At 47.6% G+C, this 18,404-nt stretch overlaps 1 long non-coding RNA gene across 1 annotated transcript in view; it reads left to right on the top strand.

Moving 5' to 3' along the window:
- The first annotated feature begins 4,890 nt into the window (after positions 1 to 4,890).
- LOC144488469 (uncharacterized) overlaps positions 4,891 to 18,404 on the top strand; it is a 36,129-nt gene continuing 22,615 nt past the window's right edge. The window contains exon 1 of the long non-coding RNA XR_013496581.1: positions 4,891 to 5,011. This is a non-coding gene — a long non-coding RNA (uncharacterized LOC144488469). The remainder of the gene's footprint in view (positions 5,012 to 18,404) is intronic.

Genomic DNA, 18,404 nt, shown 5'->3' on the forward strand with positions numbered 1-18,404 from the left:
AGTCTGTGCTGTCATTGCTCTGTAATTCTATGTAATTATGTTTGGAGTTCTCTGTGAAATTTGTATCAGTACATTTACAATGGAACTTAGCGTGTTGTTAGCATTGGCAACAGGTGATTGACGTATGTTGCAGTCAAGAACTCATTGTCGACTGGTTCCCTACGAGCTTTGCCTGTCACAAACTATCCCCTGTTAAATCCCTGCTTTGTTAAGACGTTCCAGCCTTATGAACAGGATCACCGCAGCTTCTGTACAAATTCTGGCTGGAAGCAGCCATGGATTTAGAGGTCTATAAATAAAGCTTGTTGCAATAAACTTGTCAAAGCCTCACTCAAAGCACAAAGCAAGTTGACTCACAACCTGAGCTGTTTGTCAAAGAGCAGACCCAATTTAATTTTGTTTGATGTGTTGCTTCTCCTCATTATCTCCTGTCTGTAGCTTCTGGGAATATGTGATTCCACCTTCAGGACCACAATTACTGCTGCGAAACCCGGCCTTCTGGCAAAGGTGCGACACAACTCTGTGGCGTCCACCACTTTCAGCCCTGTCAGTTCAGGTTGCAAGGCTAGGAGGGGCGATGGGCAAAGCTGCTGATATCTGAACAATAAGCAGGAGAGCAGAACCAGCTGGGTGGCCCATCAAGAAGCCAGCACACACTCAATGGGCTGAGTGGCTTCCTTCACCGCTGTGTCATTTTATGATTCTATACTCTTAAAATTTATTTATTCGTCACAAGTCAGCTTACATTAACACCGCAATGAAGTTATTGTAACATAGAAACCCTACAGTACAGAAAGAGGCCATTCGGCCCATCGAGTCTGCACCGACCACAATCCCACCCAGGCCCTACCCCCATATCCCTACATATTCTACCCGCTAATCCACGCATCCCAGGACACTAAGGGGCAATTTTAGCATGGCCAATGGCACCTAACCGGCACGTCGTTTGGACTGTGGGAGGAAACCAGAGCACCCAGAGGAAACCAGTGTAGACATGGGGAGAACGTGCAGACTCCACACAGACAGTGACCCAAGCCGGGAATCGAACCCGGGTCTCTGGCACCATGAGGCCGCAGTGCTAATCACTGTGCCACCGTGCCGTCTACTATTTCTTACCTGTCCCTTTACCCAATTCCCTCCACCATAAGACCCCATCCACAGATACCCTTGAATGACAGCAGTGTTGAACAGAATAGGGCCTATGTTCTCCGGAGTTTACAAGAGTGAGAGTTGACGTTAAAGAACAAACAAACGAACAAAAAACAGAACAGCACAGGAACAGGCCCTTTGGCCCTCCAAGCTTGCACCAATCACATTGTCCTATTTAGACCAACCGCCTGTATCCCTCTATTCCCCATCTGTTCATGTACCTATCCAGATAAGTCCTAAATGTTGCTAACTTATTTGCCTCAACCATCTCACTTGGCAGCGCATTCCAGGCCCCACCACCCTCTTTAAAAAAAAACTTCCTCCGCACATCTCCACTGAACCTTCTCCCCCCACCTTTACCTTGAACTTGTGCCCCCTTGTAATTGTCAGAAGAGTTGATGTCATTGAAATGTGGAAAATTGTTTGAGAACATGACAGCATAGATGCTGAGAGGATGTGTCCCCCTGGCTGGGGAGTCTAGAACTAGAGGATGATGATCTCAGGTTGGGAGCAGTTGGCTATTTAAGTTAATTTATTAGCATCGCAAGTAGGCTACATTAACACTGCAAAGAAGTTACCGTGAAAATCCCTTAGTTGCCACACTCCGGCGCCTGTTCGGGTACACTGAGGGAGAATTTAGCACGGCCAATGCACCCTAACCAGCACGTCTCTCGCACTGTGGGAGGAAACCAGAGCAACTGGAAGATCCCACATAACACGGGGAGAACGTGCAAACTCTACACAGACGGTGACCCAAGTCGGGAATCGAACCCGGGTCCCTGGCACTGTGAGGCAGCAGTGCTAACCACTGTCACCGTGCCGCCTGTTTCATTGGAGTAATTGGCAAAACAACTAACTGAATTAAGAGGTAAAACGGCAAGATTTAAGAATAGCCAAGTGCCACATCTCATCCGCACAATGCGTAAACTCGGGTTTTGATTTGATTTATTATTGTCACATGTATTAGTATACAGTGAAAAGTATTGTTTCTTGCGAACTATACAGACAAACCATACCGTTCATAGAGAGGGAGCAGAATATAGTGTTACAGTCATAGCTAGGGTGTAGAGAAAGATCAACTTAATATATGGTAGGTCCATTCAAAAGTCTGATGGCAGCAGGGAAGAAGCTGTTCTTGAGTTCGTTGGTACCATTATGAAGGAGAGGTTGATCAACCACTCGAAGAGGAATACCTCTCTTCATAATCTGTTAAAGTGAGTGTGAGAAGGGGTAATATCTGAGCTTCAGCAACTTTTAGTGGTTAAATCAAAATAACTACCCAAGACTCTGTAAATTCAACAAATAGCATTTTTTTGTCACTCAAAATGCAACCAGATGTTATCTTCCGCCTTCACTATCGCGTGTTGGTACCTTTGTGATTGAGATGAGGCTCTCTTTTAAGACATAAATGTGGCTGTTACACTGGCAGAGACAGTTGCTGGCTGTGTGTCTCTCTCTCTCAAACAGTGAACTGTGGCAGAGGTGGGCTGACAGAGGCAGTTGCTGTCTAGCTCTATGGACCTGGGAGCTGTGGCTCTTATACCCCTGGTGACATCCCAAAATCCTCACAATATGGTTGGTTTACAAAACATCAAATTCAGATCGGATAGGCTGCTGCTATTCAAATGCCTGGTTTAAACTGATTGTTCTTGAATTTTAACCAGCCGGTTGTCTTGGCTGCATCACTGCCTAACCTCATGATAAAATGTTTCACTCTGTGCACTGCATTCGCACCTGCATCTCTTTTAACTCCAAGTATTGCAAAAAAACTACCTTTTTGAACAGACCATGCATTTTTACAACTCTTAGCATTTTAAAAAAGTTTGTTTTTTATCATTCACATCAGTACACATTCTCCACCTGTCTGCATGGGTTTCCTCCAGGTGCTCCGGTTTCCTCCCACAGATGTGCTGGTTAGGTGCATTGGCCCTGCTAAAAATTCTCCCTCAGTGTACCCAAACAAGCACTGAGTGTGGGATCTAGGGGATTTTCACAGTAACTTCATTGCAGTGTCTACTTGTGACACTAATCAATAAACTTTATACTTCACAACAGTACGTGACCTCAGACTTTTGTATCCTTTTCCTGATGGAAGAGAGAATGTTCGGGGTGCATGGGGTCCTTAATTATGCTGGCTGCTTTGCCAAGGCAGCAGGAAGTGTAGACAGAGTCAGTGGATGGGAGGCTGGTTTGCATGATGGACTGGTGGTGTGTTACAGTTCACTTGGAGTCCAAGTTTACTGGAGCAATGGATCGTGACATTAGAGGCTCCAACATTCTATCACACAGATGGCCAGGAAACTCACCCATTCTCACCACCTGGCATCAGGTGTGTTGGTGATCAACCTGGTTGGCATTATGAACACACCTTTCTTGGCCATCAAGTCCTGGGGTGGGACTCAAACCCAGAGGTCTGGCTCAGAGGCAGGGACACTAACCCCACTGCTTCACAAGCCCTTCTGAGGAGACTAATGAACATTAAACTTTGAACCTTGCTTGATGTAAACAGCCTAATGATCAGTACACTGTACCACTCTGTTCTTTTTATAATTTTTTGTACTTATGCTTTACTCAGAATGGTTGATTGTAAAACTCACCTCAGCCCTCGGTGCAGCAGAAGTTGACTTTTACATAAATAATTCTTTGATAATAGTTGTTTGGTAGTACAGAACTTGAGTATTGTTGAAAGGGGACAGCCATTCCCTGGTTCATTTCCCAGACCAATCAGAAGTTCCTTCAGAAGGAACTTGCCAAATGCAGACAATACAAATATAACAAAACACATAACAAAAGAAACTTCATTACTCCAAACATCGGGCCTCACCTGGGCCAATCCAAGTCCCCACAATTCCCAACAGGTTCTTATTTATAGTGAGTCAGCTGACCATCACATCATTCTGTAATTGGTTCCATGGTTTACTGGGTCAGCTGACCATTACAGCTTGTTACTATTGGTCACCTTATGTCCAATACAAATTTGTCACAGGTTACATTCTAACACCAGAGTCCAACCTGCCTGGTTTGATTTTAAACAAAGCTTGGCAGCTAGTTATCAGTTAACTGGTGAAATCACCATGGCAACACCTCTACCAATCAGAATGCACTTGCCAACCATACGCTCTCTCCTCCCATGCAGTATAAATTGTTGTTCCTTTTGCAATTTGGTATTCCTGCGAATTGTGCTGATGAGTGCAACATGAGAAGCTTTGACAGAATGCACCTTTGATAATAGTTTTGACACCGTATCAGGGAGGTATTTAAGGTCGGGTGTCTCATCGAACCAGCACTATTTTCCCTGGGGGTGGCACAGTGGTTAGCCCTGCTGCCTCACAGCGCCAGGGACCTGGGTTTGATTCCCGGCTTGGGTCGTTGTCTGTGCGGAGTCTGCATGTTCTCTACATGTCTGCGTGGGTTTCCTCCGGATGCTCCAGATTCCTCCCACAGTCCAAAGGTGTGCAGGTTAGGTGGATTGGCCATGCTAAAAATTCTCCCTCAGTGCCCACAGTCCGAAAGACGTGCTGGTTAGATGCATTGGCCATGCTAAATTCTCCCTCAGTGTACCCAAACCGACGCCAGAGTGTGGCGACTGGGGTATTTTCACAGTAATTACACTGCAGTGTTAATGTAAGCCTTACTTGTGACAATAATAAAAAAAACTCTAAACTGAATAAAGCCTGCTTTGTTCTAACACTTGTCTGATTCTGTCTTTCTGTTTTTTCCCCCTCCCGCACTCCCCTCCCTTAACAGGTAGAATGTAAGAAAGCGCAGCCTAAGGAAGTGATGTTCCCACCAGGAACCCGTGGCCGTGCTCGGGGATTACCGTACACCATGGATGCATTCATGCTGGGAATGGGAATGCTGGGTAAGGTCTTGGCTCCATTTTGTGTGAAGGTGGCGGTTGGGTGTCTCGTTGCGTGAAGCTTGTTGAAGAGATCGAGAACAGTTGCTAAGCTGTAACCTGGACGAATAAATCAGCGTGGAGTTTGAACAATATAATTTATGTCGGCAGAATGAGCAGCGTTGATTAATCCCTAGCTGAATTTGAGAACTAAATGAATCAAATTAATATTTTAGGCTAGAAATTTATTTACTGGGGACAGATGATCAATCTCAAGTTTATTAACATGAGATCTGCCTCAATTTATTTCTTTGTCGATGCTCCTGTCTACACTCCTACGGTGTTAACTCCCTTCCAGGGCATTCTTTGGTCGAGGGGTCTGGACAGAGAAGATAGGGAAGAACTAGTTTCGACTGGTGGAAGGATCTAGAAGGAGAGTATGCAGATTGAAGGTAGTTGGCTAAAGAAGCCATGCCGAGATGAGGTGAAGCATTTTCACACAGCGAGGGGTTAGAATCTGGAATGGGGAGACGGAGAGTGTGGTGGAGGCACGTTCGATTCCGTCATTCAAGAGGGAATTGGATTCTCAGCCGGAGAGGAAGCACGTGCAGGGTCACGGGAAGAAGGCAGGGGAACGGCACTCGGTAACTTCCTTGTTAGTGTAGTAGCTAGTATCCCCACCTGTCACGGGGTTAGCACTGCTGCCTCACAGGGCCAGGGACCCAGGGTTCGATTCCCGGCTTGGGTCACTATCCGTGCGGAGTTTGCTCATTCTCCCCGTATCTGCGTGGGTTTCCTCCGGGTGCTCCGGTTTCCTCCCACACTCCAAAGATGTGCGGGTTAGGTTGATTAGCCACGGTAAATTGCGCCTTAGTGTCAGGGGGATTAGTGGGGTAAATATGTGGGGTTGCGGGGCTAGAACCTAGATGGGATTGTTGTCGGTGCAGGCTCAATGGGCCGAATGGCCTCCTCCTGCACTGTAGGGATTCTATGATTCTATTTAGCCTGGTATGTTGGGTGGAACACTTGATGAAAAGTGTGTATTTTAGCCTGAGTTGTGAAAAAAGAAAACATTACATATTATTCCTACCTCTGTCTCCTTCTTCAACCACCTTCTCACCCCCTCCCACTCACAACATACACTTCCTGGAGTTTATGCCATTATTAATTACAGGACATTAATAGTAGCAATACATTAATATTAATTACAATTTCCTCCTTATTCGGAGCTTTAACGGGTTGATAAACAACTGGGCATATCTAGTATCAATAGTCTGGTTCTAAAATACGTTTTAATTGGATTGAGATGTACAATCAATTCTCCCTAATCAAATTGGGCCTGGCAGCCCACCAGGCCTTTCTGTCCAAACTCCTAACACCTCTAAAGCTCGCAAATCATCGCTGACGTTTTCTGCTGTCTGTGAATCCTGCAATCACATTTACCATCAAAACAAGTCAGGATTCCATTTCGTTGAAGCAAATTGAACAGAGTAACACCTTGGAGGCAAGAGCAGGAAGTGAACACCTTTCCTCCCACTGGTGTCTGAGCCTTGCTCGATGGCACTCTTTTGAGTCAGAGGGTTGTGGCCGTCAGGGGAGTAGGGCTGCACGGTGGCACAGTGGTGAGCACTGCTGCCTCTCGGCGCCAGGGACCCGGGTTCGATTCCAGCATCGGGTCGTTATCTGCACGTTCTCCCCATGTCTGCGTGGGTTTCCTCCGGGTGCTCCGGTTTCCTCCCACACTCCGAAAGACGTGCTGGTTAGGGTGCATTGGTCGTGCTAAATTCTCCCTCAGTGTAACCCAAACAGGCGCCGGAGTGTGGCGACTGGGAGGTTTTCACAGTAACTTCATTGCAGTGTGAATGTAAGCCTACTTGTGACACTAATAAATAAACTTTTTTAAAAAAGGTCTGTAGTCAAACTTCAGAATTGGGAACGGGATCGGGTAGACAGTTGGGGAGCGGTAACCTATCGGGTGCCAAGTCCGCAGTCTAGCAGAGCAAAGACAAGCGACTTTCAGGAGTAAAATAGGAGCAGAGCTCCGAAGGTGCGTTGACTGGTTCCAAAGCGATTTGGGCTGGGGAGGGGTGGGCGATAATGAGCTGCCTCAATACCTCTGCGTTGCAGAGGGAGTGCTGCATTGTTGGAGGCGCTCAAGGTCCTGTAAATAATCTTTAGAGCAACGAGATATATTTACAGGCGAGGAGCAGATAAAGCTGAAGTTCCAGTTTGGTCCCATTCACTTGTGCCTGTGGTGATGTTAACTAATGAACATTGAAACACATTCAAACTATATGGCCGGACGTGAGCGCCAAATCTTTTTACAAGATGGATCAACAGGGTAAATATATGGGGTTATGGCGATAGGGCCTGGGTGGGATTGTGGTCGGTGCTGACTCAATGGGCCGAATGGCCTCCTTTTGATTTGATTTATTATTGCCACATGTATTAACATAAGTGAAAAGTATTGTTTCTTGCGCGCTATACAGACAAAGCATACCATTCATAGAGAAGGAAAGGAGAGAGTGCAGTATGTAGTGTTACAGTCATAGCTAGGGTGCAGAGACAAATCAATTCAATGCGAGGTAAGTCCATTCAAAAGTCTGACAGCAGCAGGGAAGAAGCTGTTCTTGAGTCGGTTGCTACACGATCTCAGACTTTTGTATCTTTTTCCGGACGGAAGAAGGTGGAAGAGAGAATGTCCGGGGTGCGTGGGGTCCTTAATTATGCTGGCTGCATTGCCGAGGTAGCGGGAAGTGTAGACAGAGTCAATGGATGGGAGGCTGGTTTGCGTGATGGGTTGGGCTACATTCACGACCTTTTGTAGTTCCTTGCGGTCTTGGGCAGAGCAGGAGCCCAGACCAAGCTGTGATACAACCAGAAAGAATGCTTTCTATGGTGCATCTGTAAAAGTTGTCAATGCACCTAACCAGCACGTCTTTTGGAATGTGGGAGGAAACCAGAGCATCCGGAGGAAACCCACACAGACACGGGGAGGATGTGCAAACTCCTTCGGCACTGTAGGGATTCTATGACACTGTGGTGCTGGAGCAAGGTGACTTCTTGCAAGCTGTGCCTAGCACATCTTCTAATTCTATCTTTTACTCTCGTTCTGTGCTTCTAAAACTTTATTCTAACTCTTTTACACTGTCTACACTTCCCGCTGGCAAAGCAGCCAGCATAATTAAGGACCCCACACACCCCGGACATTCTCTCTTCCTCCTTCTTCCATCGGGAAAAAGATACAAAAGTCTGAGGACACGTACCAACCGACTCAAGAACAGCTTCTTCCCTGCTGCTGTCAGACTTTTGAATGGACCTGCCTTGCACTAAGTTGATCTTTCTCTACACCCTGGCTATGACTGTAGCACTACATTCTGCACTGTCTCATTTCCTTCTCTATGAACGGTATGCTTTGTCTGTATAGCACGCAAGAAACAATACCTTTCACTGTGTGTTAATACGTGTGACAATAATAAATCAAATCAAATTAAAAACAAGCTGGAACTGCAGTGCTGAGGGAGTGCTGCACTGTTGGAGGTGCTGGCTTTTGGATGAAATGTCAGACCAAGTTCTCGCCTTTCACCCTCAGTTGGATGTAAAAGATCCCATGACGCCATCTGAAAGAAGAGGGTGGTGGAGGGATCTCCTTGTTTCCCCGGCCAATATTCATCTCTCTATCAACATCAGTGAAAATACTACAGACGAGCAAAGGCTGGATCTGAGCCGAAGATGCCAGAAGTGGAAGGGCAACTCTGGCAGGGGGTAGGGAACCAGGGGATGGTTTGATGAATTAATTTGAAGAGAAAGAGTAGGCAGCCTATTTTGTCACTGAGGAAACTAATTATGAATTACGACCGCGTCAACAATGCAAATCCTTCGGAATCCTTTCCGAAGTCTAAAACAGGTCCTCGTATTGCGAAACCATTGCAAGGTCCTAGCACACGCCTTGCTGCGATAGTGAACTGCCCGCAGACCCGAGGAGGGTGGGGTCTCTTCGAGCCCCCCACCACCCACCTTGCTCTCTGTCCCCAAGGACAGACAGACAGACAGACGCAGGGAGCTCTCGGTTCCTCCCCAACTGCGGCATTGTGTCAGGCGAGATAATTACTGTGAGGTTGACTGTTCACTGGAGGTACTGGAGCAAGAATAAATCGGTGGGCTTCATGCCAAACGAGGGGCTGGAGATCAGAGAGGTGGCTAATGGAAATGGTGCGAAGGTCGTCACAAACCACGACTCGACTCATGATGCGACGTCCACGCGGGCTGCCGCTAATGTGCTGCTGACCTTTGGAGGCCGCTTTCCCCGTGCAGGTCACTCCTCAGACTCACTGGAGCGGAGCTGGGCATTATAGCAGCAAATGAACAGGAAAATTGAAGCAATGTTATGTTAGATATTCAGACCGTCACCTCCCCGACCCAAAGAAAATTGTGTAACCGAGATGAGAAATAGCACGTTTGCCGCAGGTGCTCATTTGCTGTGTGACCCTTTACCCCCCAAACGCTGCTCGGAGTTGTTGGAGCGAACTTGTGCATCAGCTTAAAGTGAGGGCACTCACAGTCTGCTGGGTCCATTCCACCATTCAATAGGTTCGCGGCTCATTTGTCCCGTATCCCCCCACCATACACTTGCATCATAAAAATCTTACTGATCCCAATCGTAACATCCTTACTTCACGCCTCCGCAGAGAGATGATTCCAGATTTCTACCCATCCTTCGACTTCGCTTCCGCCGCTTGTGACTTGACTCTGACTTTTAAGTTACGGCCGCAGGTGCGCTCCACAGAAGTGCATGTGGCTCTTTGAGAACTCATCCATGTTTTTCCCAGGGTGGAAGAGTCAATTACTAGGGGGGCATAGGTTTAAGGTGCGAGGGGCAAGGTTTAAAGGAGATGTACGAGGCAGATTTTTTACACAGAGGGTGGTGGGTGCCTGGAACTCGTTGCCGGCGGAGGTAGTGGAAGCGGATACTATAGTGACTTTTAAGGGGCATCTTGACAAGTACATGAATAGGATGGGAATAGAGGGATATGGTCCCCGGAAGGGTAGGGGGTTTTAGTTAAGTTGGGCAGCATGGTCGGTGCAGGCCCCCCTTCCCATCTGTGTGGAGTTTGCACGTTCTCCCTGTGTCTGCGTGGGTTTCCTCTGGGTGCTCCGGTTTCCTCCCACAGTCCAACAATGTGTGGATTAGGTTGATTGGCCGTGCTAAATTGACCCCAGTGTCAGGGGGATTAACAGGGTAAATATGTGGGGTTACGGGAATAGGGCCTGGGTGGGATTGTGGTCGGTGCGGATTTGATGGGCTGAATGGCCTCCTTCTGCACTGTAGGGATTCTATGATTTAACAGTTCGTGTCCATTCCCCAGACAAGATGATAAGATGTGGAGATGCCGGCATTGGATTGGCGTAGGCACAGTAAGAAGTCTCACAACACCAGGTTAAAGTCCAACAGGTTTATTTGATAGCGCGAGCTTTCGGAGCACTGCTCCTTCATCAGCTGATAAAGGAGCAGTGCTCCGAAAGCTTGTGCTGCCAAATAAACCTGTTGGACTTTAACCTGGTGCTGAGAGACTACTTACTGTGCCTTCCCCAGACAAGTCACCGAAGCCAGGAGGGTCCCAGGTTTGACAAGCCCCTTGCCCACCCCACCTCCACCTCCAGAACCCTTCTCATGCTGGTTTCAGTCCAGCAGGCAGACGGAGCTCGTACTCTTAGGTGGTCCTCAGGTGATCCCCGCCCCTCCTCCCGCTTGCTGAAACTGCCAGGTAGGCTGATGCCACAGACACTGGCCATTTCCATGGTGAGTGTGGGGCTTTGAATTCCAGCAATGGAATCTACAGCTGCGGGAAAGCAGGAGAGGCTAAGAAGTGAGAGAATCCTCAGGGCAGGTTCGTTAATAATCCCTAGAGCGTTGGAAGCCAATGGTGATTGTTTTGAGGTGTTTAAGATGATTAAAGGATTTTGAATGGGCAGATACAAAGGAGCTATTTCCTCTCATCGGTGAGGTGAAGGGTGGGTCCAGAACAAGGGGGCAGAATCTTAAAATGAGAGCCAGGCTGTTCAGTGGGTGACGCCGGGATGCTTGCTTCACTCAGAGTGGTGGAAATCTGGAACCCTCCCTCTCCTTCTCCTCCAGAAAGTTGTTGAAGTTGCTCAGGGTTTGCAGAGAGGTGGGCAATTGAACATCTCAAAACAAGGTTTTTGTTAGACAAGGGTGTTCAGGGTCTTTGAGTTACAGCAGGAGGCCATTCGGCCCATCAAATCCAGGATGGTTCTCTGGAGAACAACCCTGTTAGTCCCATTCTCCTGCTCTACCTGTGTAGCTCATTTCCTTCGAATGTCCACCCAATTTCCCTTCAGAGTCAGTTATCATCTCTTAATCTCTCCCTCCCCTCGCCTCACACCCACCCCACCGGCAGCGAGTTTCAGGGCGTCATCATTCACTGTCTAAACATGTTCTTCCTCCTCACGTCGCTCCCTGTATCTCTTGCCCAAAAACTTCAGTCAGTGTCCCGTCTACTATCAAGTTTTAAAGTTTTTTTTTTAAAGCTTATTATTAGTGTGACAAGTAGGCTTACATTAACACTGCAATGGAGTTACTGTGAAAATCCCCTAATCTTCACACTCCGGCGCCAGTTCGGGTACACTGAGGGAGAATTTAGCACGGCCAATGCGCCCTAACCAGCACATCTTTGGACTGTGGGAGGAAACCGGAGCACCCGGAGGAAACCCACGCAGACACGGGGAGAGCGTGCAAACTCCACACAGACAGTGACCCGAGCCGGGAATTGAACCCGGGTCCCTGTTGCTGTGAGGCAGCAGTGCTAACCACTGCGCCACCCTGCCGCCCGTGCTAATGCCGTCAGCTAATGGGAACAGCTTTTCTTTGGCGACTTTTCCTAATCCAATGTGTTTGGGGGTGGCAGAATCCAGGCGGGTAGATGGAGTTAAGCTGCAGAACGGCCGGGATTGAATTCGCTTGAGGAAAGGGCACAGGCTGCTGAATGCCCCATTTCCCCCCCGCTCCTATCCTCTGAACGGTGCTTGGTATGTAGCGCTGAGCCCGGTTTAGTCAGGCAGCGCTCCCTTGGAGAAAAGTCCACTTCATTAACTTCGCATTAGTTCCACAAGGTTTGGTGAGATGGAGCGAGAAAGCAATTTAAACAGGGTGCAATTTGCCAGGGCTCACTTGTCACATTTGCAGATGTATCCGGTTTGACAACCCGCGCAGAAAGGTGAAGGATTTTGAATTACAACTCCAAGCTGCGGCTTACGTCTCTGCGTAATGGACATGCAGGATCCTGAAGTGACTTGAAATTGCATTGGGAGGAGTGTTAACATCTTCATTGTGCAGGGAATGGAAAGAAGGCACGTGACGCAAATCAAGCATAAAGGATGGCACAGTGGTTAACACTGTTGCCTCACAGCGCCAGGGTCCCAGGTTCGACTCCAGGCGTGGGTCACCGTCTGTACGGAGTACGCACGTTCTCACCGTGTCTGCGTGGGTTTCCTCCGGGTGCACCAGTTTCCTCCCGCACTCCAAAGGTCTGAACAGTAAGAAGTCTCACAACACCAGGTTAAAGCCCCAACAGGTTTATTTGGAATCACAAGCTTTCGGAACGCTGCCCCTGATGAAGTGACTGAGGTGAGTCCTGATGAAGGAGCAGCGCTCCGAAAGCTCGTGATTCCAAATAAACCTGTTGGATTTTAACCTGGTGTTGTGTACTGTGCCCACCCTGGTCCAACGCCGGCATCTCCTCATCAAAGGTCTGAAGGTTAGGGGGGATTAGTTGGGTAAATACGTGGGGTTACAGGGATAGGGCGAGGGGTGATCCTGGGTCAGATGCTCGGGTTGGAGAGTCGGTGCAGACTTGATGGGCCAAATGGCCTCTTTCTGTACTGTAGGGATTCCATGATCTGCAACTACTTCCTAACCCCAGCCCACTGACTTCTTCAGTGCCATTCCTCTCGAAGCCACGCTGGGATAATGACCCACACGCAGTAGGCTGCCCCAGGTTTCTTCCCCCATTCTTCATGTGTGTCTGTTTATGGCGATGGATGTCAGGATGCTCTTTAAGTGCCTCAGTGAGGCCTCACACCCTGGTGAAATCATTTGCTGTTCTCTTGCTGGCCTGACATCGGGGGCCTGCCCTGTTGTTTGCCACGTGCAGAGACTCGAAAGGAAGAACATAAGGACTAGGAGCAGGAGGATAATCATCTGGCCCCTCGAGCCTGCTCCGCCATTCAATAAGATCCTGGCTGATCTTTTTGTGGACTCAGCTCCACTTACCCTCCCGCTCACCATAACCCTTAATTCCTTTACTGTTCAAAAATTTACCTATCCTTGCCTTAAAAACATTCAATGAGGTAGCCTCAACTGCTTCACTGGGCAGGGAATTCCACAGATTCACAACCCTTTGGGTGAAGAAGTTCCTCCTCAACTCAATCCTAAATCTGCTCCCCCTTATTTTGAGGCCATACCTCCTAGTTCTAGTTTCACCTGCCAGTGGAAACAACCTCCCAGGTTCTAATCTATTCCCTTCATAATCTTATATGTTTCTATAAGATCTCCCCTCATTCTTCTGAATTCCAATGAGTATAGTCCCAGTCTACTCAGTCTCTCCTCATAAACCGACCCTCTCAACTCTGGAATCAACCTAATGAACCTCCTCTGCACCCCCTCCAGTGCCAGTATATCCTTTCTCAAGGAGACCAAAAACTGTACACAGTACTCGAGGTGTGGCCTCACCAGCACCTTATACAAGCTGCAACATAACCCTCCTGTTTTTAAACTCCATCCCTCCAGCAATGAAGGACAAAATTCCATTTGCCGCCTTAATTATCTGCTGCACCTGCAAACCAATTCCTTGAGATTCCTGCACAAGGACACCCAGGTCCCTCTGCACAGCAGCATGCTGCAATTTTTTACCATTTAAATAATAGTCCGTTTTGCTGTTGTTCCTAGCAAAATGGATGACCTCACATTTGGATTGAGTGGTTTGGGTCCACACGCATTGGGGGTTTATTTATTTATTAGTGTCATAAACAGGATGACATTAACACTGCAATGAAGTTGCTGTGAAAATCCCCCTCGCCACCACACTCCGGCAACTGTTCGGGTACACTGAGGGAGAATTTAGCATGGATGGCATTTGTGATTCCAAATAAACCTGTTGGATTTTAATCTGGTGCTGTGAGACTTCTTACTGTTCAGACCTTTGGACTGTTGGAGCACCTGGAGGAAACCCACGCAGATACAGGGAGAACGCGCAAACTCCGCACAGACAGTGACCCAAGTCGGGAATTGAACCCAGGTCCTTGGCGCTGTGAGGCAGCAGTGCTAACAATTGTGTCACCGTGCCATCCAAGAAGAATGAGAGGTGGCCTTTTGAAACATATATGATCCGGAGAGCCTTTTGACAGGGTAGATGCTGAGAGGACCTTTCTCCTTGCTGGGGAATCTTGGACTAGGGGGCACAGTTTAACAATGGGGGGGGTCTCCCATTTAAGGCGGACATGGGGAGGAATTTCATCTCTCAGAGGGTCATTAGTCTTTGGAATTCTCTTCCCAGCAAGTAGTGGAGACGGGGTCATCAAACCAAGGCGGAATTAGACAGATTCTTGATTGACAGGAGCCGAGGGTAATGGGGGGGACGGGCAAGAAAGTGGAGTTCACTCACATTTAGATCACGCATGATAATATTGGATGATTGGATTGGATTGAGGGGCTGAATGGCCTACCCCTTCTCTTTCCTGTGGTCTTATTACTGCAGGATTACCAGATGCTTTCCTCACTTGGCAGTGGCTGAGAATTGGCAACAGCATCTTCTGCCTCTGTTGCTGTCACCCCTCACTCTGCCGTCACGGGCCACGCTTGTCGTTCCCAAACCCAACCCATTCCAGCTATAACTTGACATGAATTCACATTCATCATTCTCCCCCCGTCCCCTCCCCCCACAAACCCCGCAACTATGAGAGTAATTTCAGCCGTCCCTGCTGAATACTCACAGGTCAACCTTATAAATTTGACACATCCAATACTAATAAACAGAGGGACAATAATATTTCACTTATTAAAGTGTTGGGTGTGAATGTCCTTAAATCACTTTCTTGGCCGGGGTGGCTGAGAGATGGTCTGTTTTAGTTTCCTGCGTCCCTTAGCATCAAGAAACATGTTGAAAAGTCACCTTCCAATCTTTTATTCAATCGGGTTAGTTATAATTTTGCTCATCCCTCTCGCCCTGTCACTTTATAGAATCCCTACAGTGCAGTAGGAGGCCATTCAGCCCATCAAATCTGCACCGACCCTCCCACAGAGTATTTTACCCAGGCCTTTTCCCCTATCCCTGTAACCCCACACATTCACCATGGCTAATCCCCTGACCTATGCATTTTTGGGCACTCAGGGGCAATTTAGCATCGCTAATCCTCCTAACCTGCACATTTTTGGGCACTAAAGGTTTTTAGTCACAAGTAGTCTTACATTAACACTGCAATGAAGTTACTGTGAAAATCCCCTAATCGCCACACTCCGGCGCCTGTTTGGGTAACACTGAGGGAGAATTTGTCAAGGCAAATGCACCTAAGCTGCACATCTTTGGACTGTGGGAAGAAACCGGAGCACCTGGAGGAAACCCACGCAGACATGGGGAGAATGTGCAAACTTCACACAGACAGTGACCCAAGGCCGAGAATTGAACCCTGGGGCTGTGAGGCAGCAGTGCTAACCACTGTGCCGCCGTAATTAGCTTCATAATTTTTGTGTGTCTTGTTCCTCTCTCACTCCTATTTTTTGTCATTTTTAAAATCTCCCTCTTATCCTTTTCACTGTCTTTCCATCTCTTTGCCTTCCACTCTCCGTCTCTCACTTTCTCCATTTTCCTCTACTCTTTCCCTTATTATATCTCCTGTAATTTTTCTCTCTTCCTCCATTGTCCCTTTCTCACCTTGTCTTTTTTTCCCCCCCTTCTGTTATTTGTCTCTCCCTATCTCTTTGACCCATCTGTTTTGTCCCCTTCTATCTCTTCCCTTTTGCTTGTATTATCTCCTTTTTCACTCTTGTTTCTTGCCACTTCTCTCTCACGATTAAATTTGCCTGCGTGCTAATCTTTCAGCACTCCCCCGCCCCCTCCTGCTTAACCTATTCCCATCTCTCCACGCACTTTTAACAAGCCGTTCAAATGTCTCTTTTAATCACAGGAATTTGACAGAGATGTATTAGCCAGTGTACTAAAAATAGCTCCATTTCTCATTTGTCTGTCTTCCACGGCTAGCCCTGGCTCACTGGACTGATCCGCGCCTCTGGTTTTCTCTCTCACTCCCTTTCCATCTGCCCTTCCTCTTTTTCCGTTCATTTTCCTTCGTTCTCTGTCCGTCACTCTAAGACACAGTTTAATGCGCTTTCTCTTTATATTTTTAATTTTTTTAACAAAGAACATTGGTGAGACCGCCCCTGGAATATTGTGTGCAGTTTTGGCCTCTTTATCTGAGGAGGGACATATTTGCCACGAGGGTCGCCTGACTAATCCCGGGAATGGCGGAATTTTCTCATGAGGGAGAGATTGAGGAGACTGGGCCTGTGTTCTCTAAGAGTTTCAAAGAGTGAGAGGTGATCTCATTGGAGCTGACTAAACTCTTACAGGGTAGATGCAGATAGGATGTTCCTCTTGGCTGGTGAGCCTAGAAGCAGGGGACATCATCTCGGGATAATGGGCGGGCAGGCTATTTAAGACTGAGATGAGGGGGAATTTCTTCATTCGGAAGATGGTGGCTCTTCGGAATTCTGTGCCCCAGAGGGCTGAGCAAGCTCAGTCGTTGAGCATGCTCAAGAGGTGGAGTTGCCAGCGTTGGACTGGGGTAGGCACAGTAAGTAGTCTCGCAACACCAGGTTAATCACTCACCTGATGAAGGGGCAATGCTCCGAAAGCTCGTGCTACCAGATAAACCTGTTGGACTTTTAACCTGGTGTTGTGAGACTACTTACTATGCTCAAGAGGGACATCGATACATTTCGAGATATTCAAGGAATCTGGAGACAGTGGGGCAAAATGGCAAAGAGGTAGATGATCAACCATGATCTGTTTGAATGACAGAGCAGTCTTGATTTGATTTGATTTATTATTGTCACATGTATTAACATACAGTGAAAAGTATTGTTTCTTGCGCGCTATACAGACAAAGCACACCGTTCATAGAGAAGGAAACGAGAGAGTGCAGAATGTAGTGTTACAGTTATAGCTAGGGTGTAGAGAAAGGTCAGCTTAGTGCAAGGTAAGTCTGTTTCAAAAGTCTGATGGCAGCAGGGAAGAAGCTGTTCTTGAGTCGGTTGGTACGTGACCTCAGGCTTTTGTATCTTTTTCCTGACGGAAGAAGGTGGAAGAGAGAATGTCCGGGGTGCGTGGAGTCCTTAATTATGCTTGCTGCTTTGCCAAGGCAGCAGGAAGTGTAGACAGAGTCAATGGATGGGAGGCTGAGTTGCGTGACGGATTGGGCTACATTCACGACCTTTTGTAGTTCCTTGCGGTCTTGGGCAGAGCAGGAGCCCAGACCAAGCTGTGATACAACCAGAAAGAATGTCTTTCTATGGTGCATCTGTAAAAGTTGGTGAGAGTCGTAGCTGACATGCCAAATTTCCTTAGTCTTCAGAGAAAGTAGAGAAAGTTGATGGACTGAATGGCCTACTCGTGCATCAATGTTCCTTAAAAAGGCTGTTAAAAATAACTTGTTGACATTCTTGAATCAGTGCATAAGGAACTTTTGTGAAATACCTCTGTTTTCGTGGGGTTAACAAGTTGAAAATAAATCTCAATTGAACAAGTGGTGAGAAAGCTTAATATTAGCCTTTTAAACATCTGTGCAGTGAGATTGCCAATAGAAATTTCTGTGCCACTGTTAACAGCTTTCGTTGTGATGTGTGCTTATGGTCCTGCCTTAAACACTCGAAGACAGCTTTAGCTCACAGCACTAAAATCATTTTTCAGACACATCAGTCTGACTGCATCAGACCAGTAACCAATTTCTTTTATTGACCCAAGTTGTCTAAACAACTTGTTAAATCACAGAAAACAAGACCTTGGCAAGGGGATTTGGGCAGTGAAATATAAAGCAGGAATAAAATTGGATTGTCTAAATGACTTGGATCGTTGTTTGCTGTGAGTGCCTCACACGCACAAGCTCAAAGAGCCACTCTCTCAAATGCTCCCTCGCGCGCGCACCCTTGCGCGCACACTGTCGCGCGCTCTCCTTCATGCGCGCTCTCCCGCGTGCGCACCCTCGCGCGCTCTCTCTCATGTAGTTTGTCTTTTGCAATCTTGCACACTCTCACTCCCTTTTGCATTCACTCTCTCTCGTGCTCCCGCGCTCTCCCACTCTCAAACTCGCCTGCGCTCTCCCGCATGCTCCCTCGTGCTCACTCTAG

The sequence above is a fragment of the Mustelus asterias genome, unplaced genomic scaffold, assembly GCF_964213995.1.
Source record: "Mustelus asterias unplaced genomic scaffold, sMusAst1.hap1.1 HAP1_SCAFFOLD_1598, whole genome shotgun sequence".
Lineage (NCBI taxonomy): Eukaryota > Metazoa > Chordata > Chondrichthyes > Carcharhiniformes > Triakidae > Mustelus > Mustelus asterias.